The following is a 21,220-nucleotide window of genomic DNA, read 5'->3' on the forward strand; positions in this document are numbered from 1 at the left end:
GTCATTCAGTGAGTGATGCAAATAACTTCCTTTAGGTCTTTAATCATCTTAGGCTGATAGAAACTCTTAATGTAGCTATTGCTGAAACTCTCCTAACTAAAGAAACCGGTTAAGTTAAAAAAAAAAAAAAAACTCCCCCATGGGAAGAGGCAAAATCTTATTTACATTAAAAAGGCAAAATGCAGTTGCTGTATATGAATGGCATACCAATTATTTAGTGGGAGATACATACCAAAAGTTTTGCTAGCAAATCTTCAGATTTATAATGCAAATATTTATTATCTTGATAGAACCTTTTGTTCCAAGCAAGGTAGGAAACCTCCCCAAAGTATTTCCTAGCCATATTTTGGGGTCTACTACAGATGCTTTCAATGTGCCTTTAAACTTTTCTGTTGTCCCCAGTCACCAAGAGGAATCTGCACTATTCTTTTTCTCTTCTTCAAACTTCTAATTGCTTATATGGCTGCTTGGAGAGGTCTCACAGCTGCTTCTAATCATGAGAAAACCAATGTATATGCCAAGACTGCTATATTGCCATGTCTGAGTTTGCAGTCCAGTGTTACTAGGTCAATATTGGTTCTCATAAAGATGATGAAGGGACAAGAGAGACTAAGAATAGTAATAAGGAATAATTTTAACTAAGTTGATAAAGTGTCTTCTTAAATGCTTTGGAAGCAGAGTCATATAGTAGCATGAGCCCCGAACATGTAACCAAAAGACCAGAGTAGTAACCCAGCTCTAAGTCAAGGGTGTTTAAATCTGAACAAGCTAAAATTTCTTTAAACTTCAACATTTCCATTTGTAATTGAAAAGGGGGGGTCATATTCTTTCTCAGATTCCTTATTTCTCTGGTATTTTATGATCTTATAAGTAACAGAATCAGTAAAATACATAGATAGTGATAGCATACATACACATGCACGCACACACACACACACACACACACACACATATCTTAACTACCTTAATCCACATTTCAAACTGCATCCTGCTTGGGGGAAACAGGTATTTTCTTGTAAAACTCCTATGCATTTGAAAGTCAGAATTTGATGCTTACAAACAGTTGGAAGAGGCACAGTGGTCCAAGCCAGGTAGTTACCTCTGGCTTGTTGAGTTTAAGAACATTCTGATGTCACAACCCTTAGTTTAGCAAGTTGTAGTTTCTGCTAAGTCTTACTAGGTCTTTTACAACCATGATTCTAAAAATTGAAAACACTAGAGCAAGAGGTCCAGCCACCACCAACAGTTCCAATAGTTTCCACAGAAGGATGATGACTTGTATCTGAATCACTCACACCTGAATTCTGGATTCGCAAGTGTTCTTCTAATTGAAGCACATGATTCATATTCAAAGCCACCTGTGAGGGAGTCTAGGAAACGTGGTTTCATATTTTCCAGCCTCTTCAAAAACAAAATAGGTAGAAAGGAGACAGAATGACCCACTTAAACTTCCCACCACTCATGGTAACTATGTTCAACAGTTATGGCATGATAATGAACATTGCGTGAACTAATATTTCTCTTGAGCATGCCATCAGTTTCCCCCAAAGAGAAGCTTTGTATTATCTATCTCTCCTTAAATTCAACAGTAAGCTTTACTTCTTGTGTAGCAGCAGACTGCTATACAGTGTTCTAATTTTGTACCTGCTGTATGTTTAGGGACATAGAATAGGAGAGTCCACAGGGAATTAAGAGCATGTCGTCCCAATGACTAGAGAGTGAAATGACAGGCTACACGGCCTCAATCTATGTTCACTATTACTATTATTTTCCTCAGACTGCATAGTTGCCTTTTCATGTGCTAAAATCTCAGAGTTCAATTCCACTGAATTAATTAAGCATATATTATTTATGTCTGGTAATATATTCATATTGTCAACATTACAGTTGTATAGCAAGCATGTATCATAAATTCATGATTAGAGAAATGCAAAACTACAATGAGGAATCACCTCAAACCAGTCAAAATGGCCATCATTAAAAAGTATGCATGTGTGCTAAGTCACTTCAGTCGTGTCTGACTCTTCACGATCCCATGGACTGTAGCCCACCAGGCTCCTCTGTCTGTGGGATTCTCCAAGCAAGAATACTGGAGTGGGTTGCCATTTCCTCCTCCAGGGCATCTTCCCAACCCAGGGATCGAATCTGTGTCTCTTATGTTTCCTGCGTTGGCAGGTGGGTTCCTTATCACTGAGCCACTGGGGAAGCCCCATTATATACAAACAATAAATGCTGGAGAGAATGTGGAGGAAGGGGAATCTTCCTACACTGTTGGTGGGAATGTAAATGGATGCAACCACTATGGTGAATAGTATGAAGTGTCCTTAAATAAATAAAAATGGAGCTACCATATGATCCAACAGTCTCATTACTGGTCATATATCCAGAGAAAACTAATTTGAAGAGATATAAGCATCCAAATTTTCATAGCAGCACGATTTGCCATAGCCAAGACATGGAAACAACCTAACTGTCCATCAACAGATAAACGGATAAAGAAGACGGTTACACATACACACAATGGAATACTACTCAGCCATAAAAAAGAATGAAATAATGCCATTGGCAGCAACATGGATAGATCTAGTGGTTATCATACGAGGTGAAGTAAGTCAGATAAAGACAAATATGATACCACTTATATGTGGAATCTAAAATGTAATACAAATGAACTTATTTACAAAAAAAATACAAACTCAGAGGTGTAGAATACAAACTTATGATTACTAAAGGCAAGGAAGTAAGGGATGAATTAGGACTTTGGGAGTAGCAGATGCAAATCACTATATATAAAACAGAAAGGCCCTACTATGTAGCACAGGGAACTATATTCAATATGTTTTAATAAACTATAATGAAAAAGAATATATATAGACACATATATATGGATATATATAACTGAATCACTGTGCTATATACCAGAAACTAACATTGTAAACACATGGTTTACAACATTGTAAACCAATTGTAATTTAATAAAAACATAAATATCTTCAGCTTGCATATGGCTTGGAGGATGTATTGAGATTCACACACACGCTAGGAGGAGCTAAGTAAAAGAGATAACACATATTAGCATTTAGGGAGTTCACAGAATGAGGTAACAATTTTTGACTAGGAGAATTAGTGTCTAAGATGAATATGATGATAGATAGAAATAAAAACATATTTTATAAGGCTTTTCATCCTCTGGATTCAAATAATCAGACTTCTTTGACTGTAACAAAATAGAGCTGACTGTCCCCTTACAAGTTAGTTGTAATATGTTTTCCTGGTATTTATTTGATCACACCTTTGGTCAACTGCAGTTTGCTTAGCTGCTGTAAGATACTTTTCAAGGTATCAGTTTGGGTTTATCTAGGATCTACTCTCCTTTCCTGTCTTCTGCCTGTCCTCCAGGCTACACGCATCTTAGTGTTTCCTTGTAGCTAGAATTTTACAGGGATAAACCAAAAGCTTCACCATGGGATGCTTCCTTCCATTCTTTAGTAAAACCTTATACTCAGGGAAGAGAGTATTCCTGGTGGGGTTGAGAGAAAGGATGAGAGTCTGTGCATTTGCAGGCTGAAAGGGGAGAAATGGAGAGATTTCCCCAGGCCAAGGAGGAGGTAGAGGTCTCTGGGTTTCACAGGCAACAAGAACTACATGGTTTCCAGTTCTGTACTTCACTCTAGTGTAACAAGAAAACATCTGGAGGGTAGACTAGCAGATTTAAGGAGATGGTTATTGGACCCTTGGCTCCTGGTTCTTGCCAACATAATAAAGAATCACCTGCCAGAACTTGGCATGGAATCCTAGAGTCAGTATTCCTCCAGAAAGCATGTGGACTGGAACAACATGGCCAGAAACAACCACCATGACAGACAGAAGGGTAGAAGTTGCTGGATTTCCCCAGAGGCCCATGAACCTTCAACAAATGACTGGGAGAGGATTCCCTACCCATGTTCTCTTGCATACTTGAGTTTGGGAACCAAGTCGTATCCACCACATACATTTCTCCAATAAAAGTAAATATTGATTTGCAGTTTTGTAAAAGAAAAAAAAAATATGTGTGCAAAAAGAACTGTATGGACTTAGGGATAAGGAAAATAAAATTCTCCTGACAGATTCATCTCCAGCTGTTACCAAGCAGTATACCTTTGACGTGGCCACTTGAGTAAGCATCTCATTTTATCTCTGACCAGTTGTCAGACATCATTTCATTTCCACACACACACACAAAAAAAGTGGTAAATTTTATCTGCTACCATAAAGTTTCCCTGAAGCCATTCTGTTTTCATCAGAACCACAGAATAGGAAGAGGTCAGGGATGACATGAATCTATGTAGTCCAGCAAGTCCAATGAACAGAGGCATGATGTGAAGTATCATGTGAAGTAACAATCCCATTTTGGAAGTGTGTACACAGTTCAAAATCACTGATATAAGAAGTTTTTTTTGTAAAAGTCTGTTGGATTTTTGACATTTTCCTTTAAAGTAAAATATTAGAAAAACATAGTATATGCCCTGTTTTCTCCCCAAGTTTAAAAAAAAAAAGTCACCTTATGAATCTCATACTATGAAGTGGCTTCTGAATTCACTTTCCACATAAAAGGACTATTTGGGGAATATATATTAGATTGGAGAGACTTCAAACAATATTGGTTTTTATAACTATAAATTCTTGTGACAGAAACAATTTTAAAAGGAGACAAAGAAATTTAAGAGAAATTATTAATCATTATTTTCAATTGTGAGTGTTGAACTTTTTAAATGAATAAACCTGTTGACAACTCCCTTAAAAACAATATGGTAACTAGCTCTATCATTCAGTCAAACTTTTCAATTTAATTTCAGATGCACTAAAAAAATTGTCCTAACTTCTCATGATTTAGTACCATGTCTAGAATATAAATTTTAGGGGTCACCTCAATGATAAATTTAAAAGTAATTTTTGTTGTTCAGTCACTCAGTCATGTCCGACTCTTTGTGAGCCCATGGACTGCAGCATGCTGGGCTTCCCTGTCCTTCACCATCTCCCAAAGTTTGCTCAGACTTATGTCCATTGAGTGGATGATGCCATCCACCCATCTCATTCTCTATCACACACTTCTCAAAGTAATTTAGAGAAAAAAATAATTTAGAGAAAATAGTTTACAGAAATAATAACTTATCTCAAATAATTTACAGAAAAATAATGATGGTATATGCCAGGTAACCATGGTGGAAGACATAAAAAGTAACTTCAATAATTATGGAAACAGGAATGCAAAACTGACTGAAAGAATTCAAATAATGCTGTTTTATGGAATTTGTTAAAAGGTAATTATGTTATTTTAAGCATGCATTGATAACTGAATTAATTAGTAAATAGACATCTCTTTTACGTACAACTTTAAGACTTTAATTATTAGTTAACTTTTGGTAAACAAAAGACTTCTTGAAGAATATGTTCCATTGTGGAAATCTTTTCATTTGATACTATTTTACACGTACAATTGTTGAATTTCTGATTCAAGGTAGGTGTTAAATCCTCATATGCTTAAGTGTATTTATTTCTGTTCAGAGTTTTATTTGCTGTTTTTCTTCTGCTTCCTGACTTTCATTTGGAGAATTATCTACAGTTGATATGTTTGGAATTTTGTATTCTGAAGTTTCCCAATAGATCTGTAGGATTTGTTGGTTTTCCTTAAATGAATTTTTGTGGTACTGCATTTTATAAAATTCTCAGTTTAAAGATACTCTATTCTATCAGTGTAGACACTTGAGTAGATTTTATTGCTGTTCTGGTTGGGGGACCAGTTACAGGTTTTGAGAGTCTGTGGCTTGTAGATCCTCAATGTTGTCTTGAAACCCTGTATTTTGCCCTTTTGCTTCTTTTTCCCTTCATTCAATTGTCAAAAGGTGTTTATTGTCTCCCTTTCTGCCCTTTTCGTCCTTCAGAAACTATGTCTATCAAAGTGACCTTTAAATCACACATACTTATAGGTCTTTTCTTGTAGTCTATGCTCTGATCTACCAAGAAACATTTTTAGAATTTTCATACCATTAGTGGTGATTTTGCAGTAGGCTTAGACTTCATGGTTAACTGTGCCTTCTCTCCCGCAGTTATTCTCTATTTGTCACAAAGCTTTAACCAGGGCAGGAATAGAGTGGGAGGATTAGCAATTACAGCTAGGATCTGGCTATTTTTCCTGTACTTGACATATTGTGAAAATTGAACATTCCTAACTTTAAATTATGAAGAGGTGATGATGTGTTTATCATGATATATATACAAATGATACATCATGAGATATGTATGTACAGACACATACGCATATCTAAATCTACATCTGTTCTTAATGTTTTGTACTGTTTGGTAGGAAATACTGAAAGAGGGTAGGTAGGTAACTGCCTTTGTCTTCAGTATCTAACAGCTTTTTTTATTTTAAGTGTTCATTATCTTTCTTTTCCTTTACTTTCTTTCTAATCTTTGTCTCTTCCTTCTTCCTAGCTTTCTCCTTCAAAATATATTATGTAATTAAAATATAAACTTTAATATTTATGACAGAAGTATTTATGCTTGAATTCTTCCTTTCAAAACAGCTGAACAAAGCAACTGTGCTATGATAAAGAAAAGTAGTATTTCTAAGCCACGTGGCCTTCATTTCTTACTCTCAAGACAGAAGAGAATAGAAATCAGCCTGGTGTATGATTTAACTTTTTTTTTTTTTAATGAATACAGAACATCATGGCACAAATTTTTATTTAACTTTTTAAAATGTTGGACTTTGTGTTTAATTGCATACTTTGAATCATAGAACACAAGGTAACCAGCCATGCTGTATTTTTATGTGTTTTCACTTATTTAGACTATTCACATTATATAGCCAAAACATCAAGCCATTTAATGGAATTATTTTTCTCACTTCACTTCTACATGTGGTTCCTTTCTTTTAGAGTGTTTATAGCTCCTATACTTTTTTCAAAGTCTCTAGTCAGAAGTCAAAGAAACTATTTAGACGTTTTACAAATTATGAAGTTTGCATTTTCATTCTTTCTTCATCATATACAATCCTTGCAGGTGGTGTTTATTTTGTGGTTTATCTGAATATAAATATAAATATAAATCCAATTGTCAAATCAGGCTATGGTTGGAAACAATTCCTAAGCCACTATAACTAGCAGGGTGACACTGGCATTGAAGGACTCATGCACAGAAAGTGTAAGAAGCAGCCTCAGTAAAGAACTAATCAGAGTTCCTGTGTGATAAGGCTGGAATGTAGACGAATACAGCTAAGGAAGGGCAGAGAGCAAATCAGGAGATGGGAAAAGACAGATAGACCAGAGAGTTGGTTGGAAGCACGTGCCATCAGCAGTCCTCAAGGAGATCATAAATCCACATGGCCTCCAGTCCCGCCCAAAGTTTCTTTTGTTTCCAAAAGAACTCTATTTTTAGACAAAGTTGGCAAATATGTTTCAACTTTCACACTACCTCTAGTCCATTGACAATGAAGTATGGAACTTTCATGAGTGGAGAGATAATGCATTCCATTTTGCCTAGAATGTTCTCATTTCATACTTTTATTCAAGCATTTATTAATAGCTCTCTCTGAGACTCTCTGAAGAGCCCTACCTTCAACAATCAATTATGTTGTCACCTCACCCACAAGAAAGATCCTAAGTCCTCCTACAACTCTGTAAGAATGTTTTTGATTGATTTGTGATGTCTCCCCAGGGTTAAGAGTGGTTTAAAAAGCTGGGAGAGTTGGCAGCGCAGCATATGTACCTCGTGTTCACCATGTCCAAATTAATGGATGAGCCTGACACAAATACTTTGTTTAACCAGAAGAATAAGAAGAATAAAGGAAGTCAAAAAATGGGACTCTGCAACTTGACAACATACTCTATATTGGCAAATGTGAAAAATATAAAAGGAAATGGTGATCTTATTTAAGATGAACCAGTGAAGTTGCTCAGTCGTGTCCAACTCTTTGTGACCCCATAGACTGTAGCCTACCAGCTCCTCCATCCATGGAATTTTCCAGGCAAGAGTCCTGGAGTATATCGCCATTTTATTCTCCAGGGGATCTTTCCGACCCAGAGATAGAACCCAGGTCTCCCACATTACAGGCAGACTTTACCATCTGAGCCACCAGGGAAATGATTAATAAAATTTTAATATCATTTTCTGGTTCACATTGTATCATAGTTGAAATCAAGAAACATGTTATAATTGATGGACTATTGTCAGTTCATTACCAGCATGTATGTTCTTAGTGCTGTGTGAAATAGTAGTACATTGTACCTTCCCTGATTTACTTTTCTCTTACCCTTTTCTTAAGAGCTGTGTCCTAGGAGTTCAATTCTCTAAAATGGAGTGACCCATAAGGAATAACTCTGAAGTGAACCCCTGAGTTTCTCTGGAGGACTTTTTCTGAAATCACATTCTTTCTTGGCTTTTTCCCTGTAGTGGGCAGAATGATGACCCCTCAAAATGTCCATATCCTAATACCCAGAATTATCTGTGAATATGTTACATCAGGTGAAGAAGAGAAATTAAGGTTGTAGATTGGATTAAGTGGATATACTGTTAATCAGATGATCTTAAATAGGGAGATTACAGTACATGATCTGGGTATGACTATTATAATCACAAACATCCTTGAATGTGGAAGAGGAAGGTAGATGAGGAAGTCAGGGTGATGAAATGTGAGAAGAAATCCAACTGCTATTGCTGGCATTGAACATGAGCCAAAGAATGGTGGTCTCTAAGTTGGAAAGCCAAGGAAATGCATTTTTCTCTACAGCCTCCAAAAAGGAGAACAGTCCTACCAATGTTGATTTCAAGCTAGTGAGACCTATGTTGTGATTCTGATCAAGAAAACTGTAAGACTTTAAAAAAAAAAAAAGGTTTGCTGCTTTAAGCTACTAACTTTGCAATAATTTATTAGAACAGCAATAGGAATGAATACACTCTTCTTTCCTGTGCTCCTTAAAACTTTTCAATGCTCTATTGCACTTAGGAAAAATCTCGCATTCTCAGTTTGGCTTACAGGGTTTTGCACGACCTTCCCTCTGTCCGTATGTGTCAACTTCCCTCAGATGCTCATGAAAAGCAATCTCCTTTCTTTCCATAGTTTTGCATCTGCCCTATCCTTTCCCTGAAACGCTCTTCCTTTCTTTGCTCTTGGCCCACTTCTACTCATCACTCATGTCTTAGTTTAATATTTCTTTTCCTTAGGGAAGACTATCATGTTTTCCAGACTTCTAAGGATTTCATGAAACCTGGTAAAAATTTACTAATCATTCTGTGTGATTTACCGTTTCAAGTCTCTCTCCCCTACTAAATAGTAAATTCCATGGGAGCACAAATACCTTCCTTATGTTCATCCTTATGAATGCAAGCCTATTACGAAAACTGGCACAAAAGTATTTCCTGATTAAATGATAACTTCTGTGAGGCAGACACAGATGAGACAAACTTGAAAATCAAAGAAGATAAGAACTTGCCCTAAGTTCGCATGTCTGGTAAGGGGCAAGCCTACGATTCAAATTAAGGAGGTTTGTTCTTGTTGTCAAAGTATGAGTGCTTATCAGAAAACACTCTATTATATTACCTTTCATAGACTTAAAAAACAACTTTTGAGTATAATAAATACATAGTCAAAAGTATATAAAATATAGGGTAGGGCCAGGTATCAAGAAGACATGTGAGCAGTAAATGCACAAAAAGATAGTTGGAAATCACATGTGCTAATAGAGAAAACATATGAGTAGACAATAGCACTACCATGAGAAAACGGTACTCTATCCTCATCAGAAATCCCTTTAATCAAGTAGAAGCAACTGCTGATTAAACTTCTGATGGTTTCTCTGATTTCAAGATGTCTTTTCGATATAAACAGTAACATCAACAGTGTGTTGACCTGATTTTGCAGGCCCCATGTCTACTGTGGTTTCATTAAATACTAGTGAAAAAGTTAATTTCCCTCAATAATTCAAATTCACTTCCAGTCCCTGAAAACAAAGTTATCCCTCCTAACCATTAATAAATTGGTCGAATGTTAAATAGCACTTTAATTTTGTTTCACTAATGTTCATTAAACAACCAAAAAGGGAAAGAAGTTGATTATGTCAAGCTCACAATTTTTAATTAAAATGAAAAAAAGTAGGCACTTCTAATTTGCAAACACAGAGAAAGCTTCAGACAGCAAACAGATAAAATTTACTGTGCATACTGCAGGAAGAAAAAAAAAATCGTGGTTAATTAAAACTTCAGTCATTTTAAATGTCTCTACCGCAAACACAAATTGCTACTTTGCATCTTCCAATAAGCCTCCAAACTCTATGAAATGTCTCATAAGAAGAATCTTGAATATTGATGGTCGATTTTGTTATTGTATTTTGAATCATGAGCAATTGAACACTTTATAGAGGAAACACTATAGTGAAAGAAGTACTGGCCGGGAATCAGAAAACTGTGGTTCTACTTCTCTTTGTCTTTTTTCTTATTCACACCGTGGTTGGGAGTATTATGTCACTACATCTCCCCGTGCCTCAGTTTCTAGTAAAATAATACTTACTCTTGGAAAAGCTGTATTTTTATTATTCTTCTTATTTGATTTGCATTTATTTTCTTATATATACATTTTGGCAATAGGAGCTTGGGGCTGCCTTAGAACTGGGTCCTCAATTCAAGCCAATTCAGTATCAGGTAAGAATATTCATCAACTAATTCACTTTGTCAGCCTGACACTTAAGAATTTGATTCAGATACAAGGTGGCAGCTGGTCAACTCAGTTTGTCTAAAAACCACAGACATTCTTTTATCTTACTTTCTGAACAGACAAAGGAAATAGGCAAACTTTTCAATCCTCTTTCCTCCAGTTAAGGAAAGATAGAAAAGTTATGAGTCCCTGCAAACAACCACTTTTCAGAGCACCACTAGTGAAAACACTGCTACAGAAGTGGTCATAGAAAAAAGGTATAAAATTTCAATCCTATTTTAAATGCATTTGGAGAACTTGCTATATAAGAAAGCCTTGCAAAGAACACAAAAAATAAAAGAAATTTGTACATATATCACATAATCGATTTTACTTTTATCTTTTAATTTTATCTGTACTTTAGGTGCACAGAGTTAAATTATATTATTCATGCCCTCTGTTTCACTGTATTATTTTCCCTTCATTTCTCATCCCTACTGCTATTGCCCTGCTTCTGAAAGGTACTCACACTAGTGTTTTTAATATATATCTTTCCAATTTCCCTTCTGTGTACCTATTTAGATATATGTGTATCCTTGGAAAAATATATGGTGTTAACATGTGTTTTTAATTTGCATAAATGGAACTATAAATCTTATTCTTGCTCCCTTTTCTTATTAACATGTTTGTGAGATGTAGCCTAATTGCAATAAATCTAGCTCTTTGCTTCTGACTCTGCATCATATTTTATTTTGTGCATATACCATATTTTAATTAATCATTCCCCTGGGAATGGGTATATAGGTTGCTTCTAACTAGTGACAGCCATCATCACAAAAAGAAGGTTGATATGAAAAACCTGTGCATGTCTTTTTATAAATTTATGCAGGGTTTTTATTTATTTATTTATTTATTGGATATAAACCTTGGAACAAAATTTCTTGATGTTAATGATATAAAAATACATCCTGTATCCTAGGCACTGATAATCTCTTCTTCACAATGAACCATTTAATCACCCACTAGCAATATACAAAAGTTTATTATAGTCTCATCAGTACATTAATACATGCCAATTTTGTAATTTTGCAATTTTTTAACTAAGAAAGATATCTTTTGTTCAAAATTGACCAGTTTTATTATAAAGTCACATAGAACATTATGTTTCTGCAAATTTTCAGCTATTTATGTGCATCTCTCCCCTATATTTCATTATTAACTAGAGTTATATTTTTCTAATGTTAAAACATAATTACATTTCTGTAATATACTATTGGTTCATGATGTATTTTTTTAATATTCCATTAAACAATGGTTTTATTTGCTTCTGTTAGGTTTATTTAACTCAAAAATGTTACATCTATATTTAAAAGTGAAACCGACCTATGCTTTCTGTTCTTATACTATCTTTAAATTGTTTGGGTATCAATAAAAATTAACTTTATTAAAGCAACTGAATAATTCCCTTCATTATTTCATTTTGCTTTATCTTTTATAACCTCTTATATAAGATTTGGGTTATCTGTTTTTTGAAAAATTAGCAGAACTCCCATTTAAAATAGGTGCAAAATTTTTGATGGAAATGGATTTAGATGTTTCATTACTAAATTAAATTTTTGTTACTATCATTGTTTCATTTTCAGTTAATTTTGGCATTTTATACTTCCCAAAATGTATCAAGTTAATCTAGATGTTCATGCTTATTGATATGTAAATTGCTAAAAGTAGTCTTTCATTTCCAAAACCTATAATATGTATAATCATTTAAGAACAAAAGAAATATGCAAATATAGTAGAAAAGAATGCAGGGAATAATGAGGAAATGTATGTTCCTTCTTTACTGATTATAAAGTTATACTGAGACAGGCTGGGACCTGGGACCTTTTCCTGCAGTGTTTGCACCTAGACAATATGCAAAGAAACTATGTGGGACTAAAAATAATGGGTGTATGTACAGTCACGCCAAATTATGGACAAGATACTAAAAGAATAAAAAAACTCAACTGCTGCTTCTGAAGAGCCAGGAGAAAGACCCATATGTTAGCTCCAAAAGCAGGGTACTGTGCATCCCCCCTGCACTTAACAGCACCAAAGGGGTGGACAAACCACCTAAGTCACCCCTCAGACCTGACCTCAGGACCAATCTTAACATCAGCTCAGGTAAGGAACCAGCTGGTCTTTCTTGGGGAGCAGACAAGAAAACCTGTTACTTGTTTTGCTCCCTCCTGCTGCAGCAGAGGCCCCAGTAAAGCCTTCCTCAATTTTTTGTCTGGCCTTTATCAATTTCTATAGATTAAGGAAGGCTAAGTCCCTGGTCAATATCAATATCTAGCATGCATACAAATTCATCAAAATGTATTCATTAAATATATGCAAATTTATAAGTATACCTCAATAAATCAATAATAAGGCATTATAAAATGATCATATGACTGGATTTAAAGGCTACTTTGTGTGCTGTGCTGTGCTTAGTCGCTCAGTTGTGTCTAACTTTTTGCAACCCCATGGATGACAACCTGGTAGGCTACTCTGTCCATGGGGATTCTCCAGGCAAAAATACTGGAGTGGGTTGCTGTGCCCTCCTCCAGGGGATATTCCCGACCTAGGGTTCGAACCCAGGTCTCCTGCATTGCAGGCAGATTCTTTACTGTGTGAGTTACCAGGGAAGCCCAAGAATACTGGAATGGGTAACCTATCCATTCTCCAGGGGAACTTTTCAACCCGGGAATTGAACTGGGGTCTCCTGCATTGCAGGCAGATTCTTTACCAGCTGAGCTATGAGGAAAGCCCAAAGGCTAGTTTAGACATCAAAAAATTTAACAAAGATTACAGGTGATCAAAAATGAGTGTTCTCTATTTTCGGTTTTTAAAGACCCTCCAAACAAATGCAAAATGGAATTACCATATGACCTTGCAATCCCACTTCTGGAATATATCTGGAGAATATTTTAATTCAAAAAGACATCTACATCCCAATGCTCATAGCAGCACTAAAGATATGGAGGTAACCTAAATGTCTATGAGCAGATGAACAGATACATTATATGTGGTTTATATATATGTATATATACACTCAATAGAATATTAGTTCAGTCGCTCAGTCATGTCCAACTCTTTGCAACCCCTTGGACTGCAGCACACCAGGCTTCTTTGTCCATCACCAACTCCCAGACTTGCTGATACTCCAGGATATCCATCGAGTTGGTGATGGTATCCAACCCTCTCATCTGCTGTAGCCCCATTATTCTCCTGCCTTCAATCTTTCCCAGCATCAGGGTCTTTTCCAGTGGCTCAATTCTCTGCATCAGGTGGTCAAAGTATTGGAGTTTCAGCTTCAGAATCAGTCCTTCCAATGAATATTCAGGATTGATTTCCTTTAAGATGGACTGGTTGGATCTCCTTGCAGTCCAAGGGGCTCTCAAGAGTCTTCTCCAACACCACAGTTCAAAAGCATCAATTCTTCAGTGCTGAGCTTTCTTTATAGTCCAACTTACATCCATACATGACTACTGGAAAAACCATAGCTCTGAATACAAGACCTTTGTCAGCAAAGTAATGTCTCTGCTTTTTAATATGTTGTTTTTAACATGTTTTAACATGTTTTTAACATATGTTTTAATATGTCTATATTGGTCATAGTTTTCCTTCCAAGGAGTAAGTATCTTTTAATTTCATGGCTGCAGTCACCATCTGCAGTGATTTTTGGAGCCCAAGAAAATAGTCTGTCACTGTTTCCATTTTTTCCCCATCTATTTGCCATGAAGCATTGGGACCAAATACCATGATCTTCACTTTTTGAACGTTGAGTTTTTAAGCCAGATTTTTCACTCTCCTCTTTCACTTTCATCAAGAGGCTCTTCAGTTCTTCTTCACTTTCTGCCATAAGGGTGGTGTCATCTGTGTATGCAAAGTTGTTAATATTTCTCTTAGCAATCTAGATTCTAGCTTGTGCTTCATCCAGCCCAGCATTTCTCATGATATACTCAGCATACAAGTTAAATAAGCAGGGTGATAATATACAGCCTTGATGTACTCCTTTCCCAATTTGGAGCCAGTCTGTTGTTCCATGTCTGGTTCTAACTGTTGCTTCTTGACCCATATACAGATCTCTCAGGAGGCAAGTAAGAAGGTCTGGTATTCCCATCTCTTTCAGAATTTTCCACAGTTTGTTGTGATCTACACAGTCAAAGGCTTTGGCATAATAAATAAAGCAGAAGTAGATGTTTTTCTGGAATTTTCTTGCCTTTTGATGATCCAGCAGATGTTGGCAATTTGATTTCTGGTTTCTCTGCCTTTTCTAAATCCAACTTGAACATATGGAAGTTCACAGTTCACGTACAGTTGAAGCCTAGCTTGGAGAATTATAAGCATTACTTTGCTAGTGTGTGAGATGAGTGCAATTGTGTGGTAGTTTGAACTTCTTTGGCATTGCCCTTCTTTGGGATTGGAATGAAAACTGACCTTTTCCAGTCCCATGGCCACTGCTGAGTTTCCAAATTTGCTGGCATGTTGAGTGCAACACTTTCACAGCCTCATCCATTAGGATTTGAAATAGCTCAACTGGAATTCCATCACCTCCACTAGCTTTGTTCATAGTGATGCTTCCTAAGGCCCACTTGACTTCTCTCATTCCAGGATGTTTGACTCTAGGTGAATGATCACACCTTTGTGGTTATTTGGGTCATGAAGATCTTTTTTGTATGGTTCTTCTCTGTAGAAGAATTATAGAATACTGCTAAGCCATTAAATAGTATATTAAATAGAATAAACAGAATATTGTTCAGCCATTAAAGAGAAAAAAAAGAAAGAATGCCAATTCCAGCACCATAGATGGACATAGCTTCCTCCATGGAAGAAAAGCTATGGCAAACCTAGACAGTATATTGAAAAGCAGAGACAATACTTTGCTGACAAATGCCCGTCTAGTCAAAGCTATGGTTTTTCCAGTAGTCACATATGGATGTGAGAGTTGAACCATAAAGTAAGCTGAGCACCGAAGAATTGATGCTTTTGAGCTGCGTTGCTGGAGAAGACTCTTGAGAGTCCCTTGGACTGCAAGGAGATTAAACCAGTCTTTTTTTTTTTTAATTAATTTTATTTTATTTTTAAACTTTACATAATTGTATTAGTTTTGCCAAATATCAAAATGAATCCACCACAGGTATACATGTGTTCCCCATCCTGAACCCTCCTCCCTCCTCCCTCCCCATACCATCCCTCTGGGTCGTCCCAGTGCACCAGCCCCGAGCATCCAGTATCATGCATTGAACCTGGACTGGCATCTCGTTTCATACATGATATTTTACATGTTTCAAAACCAGTTAATCTTAAAGGAAATCAACTCTGAATATTCACTGGAAAATCTGATGCTGAAGCTCCAATACTTGGCCACCTGATGTGAAGAGTAAACTCATTGGAAAAGACACTGATGCTGGGAAAGATTGATGGTAGGAGGAAAAGGAGATGACAGAGGATGAGATGGTTGGATGGCATCACCAACTCAATGGACATGGGTTTGAGCATGCTCCGGGAGATGGTGAAAGGCATGGAAGCTGGTGTGCTGCAGTCTATGGGGTCACAAAGAGTCAGACATGACTGAGAAACTGAACTGAACTGAGATTATCACGTGAAGAGAAGGAAATTAAAGACAAATATTATATGATATCCTTTATATGTGGAATATAAAGAACGATACAAATGAACTTACTTATTTACAAAACAGACTCACAGACATAGAAAACAAACTTGTGACTACTAAAAGAGATAACAGGAAGGGGTAATGAATTAGGAGTTTGGGATTAACTTATACACATTGTAATATCTAAAATAGATAAATAGCAAGGACCTACACAGAACTATGTTCAATATTTGGTAACAACATATAATGGAAAAGAATCCTAAAAGGAATACACACACACACACACACACACACACACACACATATATAACTGAATCACTTTGCTCTACACTTGAAACATACATTTTAGTTTAATTATACTTCAATAAAGAAAGAGTAGTACAGCAAAAAAAAAGACATGTACATTTCATGGAACTTAGCACTTCATCAAAAGATAATATTAAAGATTATAAATTATGAGGCAATTTATAATGATATATATGTTTTAAAAATATCCTTTGGGTTAAGTTGACAGTAAAATACAGTTAAAAGAAAAAAAGAATATTGACCCTAAGGTTATGAGTCAAACTGTCTAGATTCCAGTAAAAAACAAAAACACCATGAGCTATTGACTTTTCTGGGTAGCTTGACTGACATTCTGGACCAAGTTCCCTCTGTGAAATAAGGGGTTTTAATGGCTCAGACAGGATTCCCTGGTGGCTCAGAGGATAAAGAATCTGCCTGCAATTCAGGAAACCTGGGTTTGATCTCTCGGTTGGGAAGACACCCTGGAGAAGGAAATGGCCACCCACTCCAGTGCTCTTGCCTGGAGAATCCCATGGACAGAGGAGCCTGGTGGGCTACAGTCCATGGGGTCGCAAAGAGGTGGACATGAGCGAGTGACTAACACTTTCACTTTCACGTCAATGGCTCAGACAGTAGAGTCTGCCCACAATACAGGAGATGCAGGTTTGATCCTTTGGTTGGGAAGATCCTCTGGAGAAGGAAATGGCAACCCATTTCAGTATCCTTGCCTGGAAAATACCACGGACAGAGGAGCCTGGCAGGCTACAGTCCATGGGATCACAAAAAGTTGGATTTGACTGAGCAACTAATACTAATTAGATGATAATTCAAAGTAGTTTTCCTTTTACTACTAAAATTTATAAAATGAATGAACAAAGTTTGCAATTCCATGTTAAATCAAAATTGAGCACCCTTTCTTAACTCATTCTTCCTGTTGAGGTTTTGGCAAAAAAAAAAAATAAGTAAAATGACCTTCACCTTTGAATAGCCCACCGGATGGGACCGCAAAGAAGGATTATTGCTCTCAACAAATGAGTCTCAAAGGTGGGATTCTGCCAGGGATAAAATCTAACCATATTTCAGTTGGTCTGTCAACCAACTCAATTATATGTTTAAAGTCAATAAACACAGATAAGCAGATATGGAAGAATTTATCATGTTCTCCCACTCCAGAGCCTTCTATTTAGACTTCCATTCAAATTTTGAATTGAACTTTGGGTTTCACAAGAGAAGATGGAGTGGTGAAAGGTACAACTGTAAATCAGGAGCTTTCACATCCACCTTATTTTTAATGCTTGGTGTTCAAAGGAAGTTACCTCTTTGTCTAGCTCCTGTATCCTCATACGGTGAAGAAAGTAAAAGCCATCATATTTATAAGAAAAGATAGGAAGATAGAATGAGAAATAAATACGAAAGGCTTTTTAAATTATTTTTAAAAGCTATAGACATTTCTGCACTAATGATGCTATTTTGAAACCCGGAGAGTGGCAGTTTATCCCAATCTGTGCTCTCTGGGTTAGATCAGGCTGGCGTGTGTGTCCATAGGGAAAGGCAACTGGAAAAAGAAGATAGAGATTGAATTCAGGCATGCACGTTATAGTCACCAAGCTGACAGAAAAAAAGGAATCACTATGATAGAATAATACAGGCATGAGATCATCAACTGAACGATTTAAAATTTTTCTAAGATATTATTTTCCTTTTTAGCCTTTAACCATTAAATATGATGCATGCTGTCCTATTATTTCTATAAAGTTATACTGTAATAGAGTGCCACTGCAAATGTAAAGAAAAGGATTCATGTTGCTATGCATTTCCAAACAACACTAACCAGATATATATATACATACACATATACCTGCTTGTATTTAGGGGCCTCAGAGTGGTGCTTGTGGTAAAGAACCCACCAGCCAATGCAGAAGACATGAGATGTTGGTTGTGGGTTTGATCCTTGGGTCAGGAAGATTCCCTGGAGGAGGGCATGGCAACCCACTCCAGTACTCTTTCCTGGCTGCTGCTGCTGCTAAGTCGCTTCAGTCGTGTCCGACTCTGTGCGACCCCATAGACAGCAGCCCACCAGGCTCCCCCGTTCCTAGGATTCTCCAGGTAAGCACACTGGAGTGGGTTGCCATTTCCTTCTCCAATGCATGAAAGTGAAAAGTGAAAGTGAAGTTGCTCAGTCGTGTCTGACTCTTAGTGACCTCATGGACTGCAGCCCACCAGGCTCCTCCATTCATGGGATTTTCCAGGCAAGAGTACTGGAGTGGGTTGCTACTGCCTTCTCCAACTCATTCCTGGAGGATCCCATGAACAAAGAAGCCTGGCAGGCTACAGTGCATGGGGTCCCACAGAGTCAGACACGACTGAAGTGACTTACGGTGCATGCAGGCATATTTGTATTTATATTTACATGCCATAAGGCACAGCATGTGCAATCAGTTGAATATAAAAGTGAGATTTTGACAACCAAGAAAAAAATCAGAGGTGTAGAACAGGAATGTGTTTGAAATACAAATGTGATGTGAGGTTTAGAGAATAAATCATTTATTATTATTGGGGAATCATTAAATCACTATGCCCAACTTGTTTTATACATTCTCATTTATATATTATATATGCCTTCTGTCAACATACACATCTTTATTTTTTAAATTTCTTTATTTTAATTGGAGGCTAATTACTGTACAATATTGTAGTGATTTTGCCATACATTGACATGAATCAGCCATGGGTGTACATGTATTCCCCATCCTGAACTCCCCCTCCCATCTCCCTCCCCATCCCATCCCTCTGGGTCATCCCAGTGCACCAGCCCTGAGCACCCTGTTGCATGCATCGAACCTGGACTGGCAATCTGTTGCATATATGATAATATACAAGTTTCAATGCTATTCTCTCGAATCATCCCACCCTCGCCTTCTCCCACAGAGTCCAAAAGACTGTTCTATACATCTGTGTCTCTTTTGCTGTCTCACATATAAGGTTATCATTCAGTTCAGTTCATTTCATATATATGCGTTAGTATACTGTATTGGTGTTTTTCTTTCTGGCTTACTTCACTTTGTATAATAGGCTCCAGTTTCATCCACCTCATTAGAACTGATTCAAATGCATTCTTTTTGATAGCTGAGTAATATTTCATTGTGTGTATCACAGCTTTCTTATCCATTCATCCGCTGATGGACATCTAGGTTGTTTCCATGTCCTGGCTATTATAAACAGTCCTGTGATGAACATTGGGGGTACACGTGTTTCTTTCAGTTCTGGTTTCCTCAGTGTGTATGCCCAGCAGTGGGATTGCTGGGTCATATGGCAGTTCTATTTCCAGTTTTTTAAGGAATCTCCACACTGTTCTCCATAGTGGCTGTACTAGTTTGCATTCCCACCAACAGTGTAGGAGGGTTCTTTTTTCTCCACACCCTCTCCAGCATTTATTGTTTGTAGACATTTGGATAGCAGCCGACCGGTGTGAGCTGATACCTCATTGCAAACACATCTTTATAGATGATGATTCTGAAACTTGCCTAAGGTCACAGTATCATTCTAGAAAATTCTAGTATCATTCTAGAAAATGATACTAGAACTAAGATTTTAACCTAGGATAACCCTGCTAAGCTGCATTCCAAAAGGTACATCAGGTATCTCCTGTTATTTACATTTGTGTGGACTCCATTTGCCTTTTGCCTTAACATCTCCAAGAAGAAGGACAGGATGTTGAAGAAGGGTTCTGTCTATTTCAGTTAATTACTTTTGCACACATTCTGATCTTCATTCACCGTGATGTTTATCATTACAGACAAGTGATTTCCCTATGTTTCTGCTTCTTGTCATCCTAAGTAGAAAATTTTTGTGAAGATTAGGATATTTAGCCGCTGAACTCCCATTTCCTACGAATTATACATGAATTAGTGTCAGACTGGATATGGACTCACAGCATACCCAGATGAATTGCACATATACCAAGGCTAAGCAACACTTCATTTTATTTTCAATTGATTGAACAATGAGGTTAACCATGTTCCATCAAGACTTACTAAGCTGAGAAATATACCAACTTAATGTGCTCTTAAAAAAAGCATTCTTACTTGCTCATGATTTCTGAAACAACATTTATACCTCAATCAAACTAGCAATAAGGGCATCCTCTCTTTTTTTTAAATATCAGACGTAATTCATGACATTATCTTTTGCTGCACTGGATATTTCATTGAAGGACTCTGTTCTGGTGACCTTGAATATAAAGACCAAGTGTCCTTTTTTTTAATTATATATCAGAGTCATTATGTGATGAATTCTTTCTGGAATTATGGAACTAATGAAAAAATATACTAAACTAAGTCATAAGACTTTTTTTTACAAAAGTAAAAAATAGCATAACTTTCAAAACATGTTATTCTTTCTCTTGTCTTCAATAAATTAACAAGTGCAATTAAAATAACTAATATTTCATTTACATATATACATTTTGAAAGTGAAAGTCATTCAGTCGTGTCTGACTCTTTGCAACCCCATGGACTGTAGTCTGCCAGGCTCCTCTGTCCCTGGGATTTTCCAGGCAAAAATACTGGAGTAAGGGTTTCCATTCCCTTCTCCAGGGGATCTTCCCAACCCAGAATTCCAACCCAGGT

General features: G+C 36.7%; 1 long non-coding RNA gene across 5 annotated transcripts in view; it reads right to left on the bottom strand.

Annotated features, from left to right (window-relative positions):
• LOC147344293 (uncharacterized) overlaps positions 1 to 21,220 on the bottom strand; it is a 416,497-nt gene that overhangs the window by 129,830 nt on the left and 265,447 nt on the right. The window contains exon 4 of one of the 5 annotated variants that reach the window (XR_015155383.1): positions 17,162 to 18,147. The exons of the other annotated variants lie outside the window; for them this stretch is intronic. This is a non-coding gene — a long non-coding RNA (uncharacterized LOC147344293). Of the gene's footprint in view, positions 1 to 17,161; positions 18,148 to 21,220 lie in introns of those variants that run through there. 5 annotated transcript variants of the gene reach the window in all.

This window comes from Bos grunniens, chromosome 26, assembly GCF_055505025.1.
Source record: "Bos grunniens cultivar Pamir isolate PY7600 chromosome 26, Bosgru_T2T1.0, whole genome shotgun sequence".
In the NCBI taxonomy this organism is placed as follows: Eukaryota; Metazoa; Chordata; class Mammalia; order Artiodactyla; family Bovidae; genus Bos; species Bos grunniens.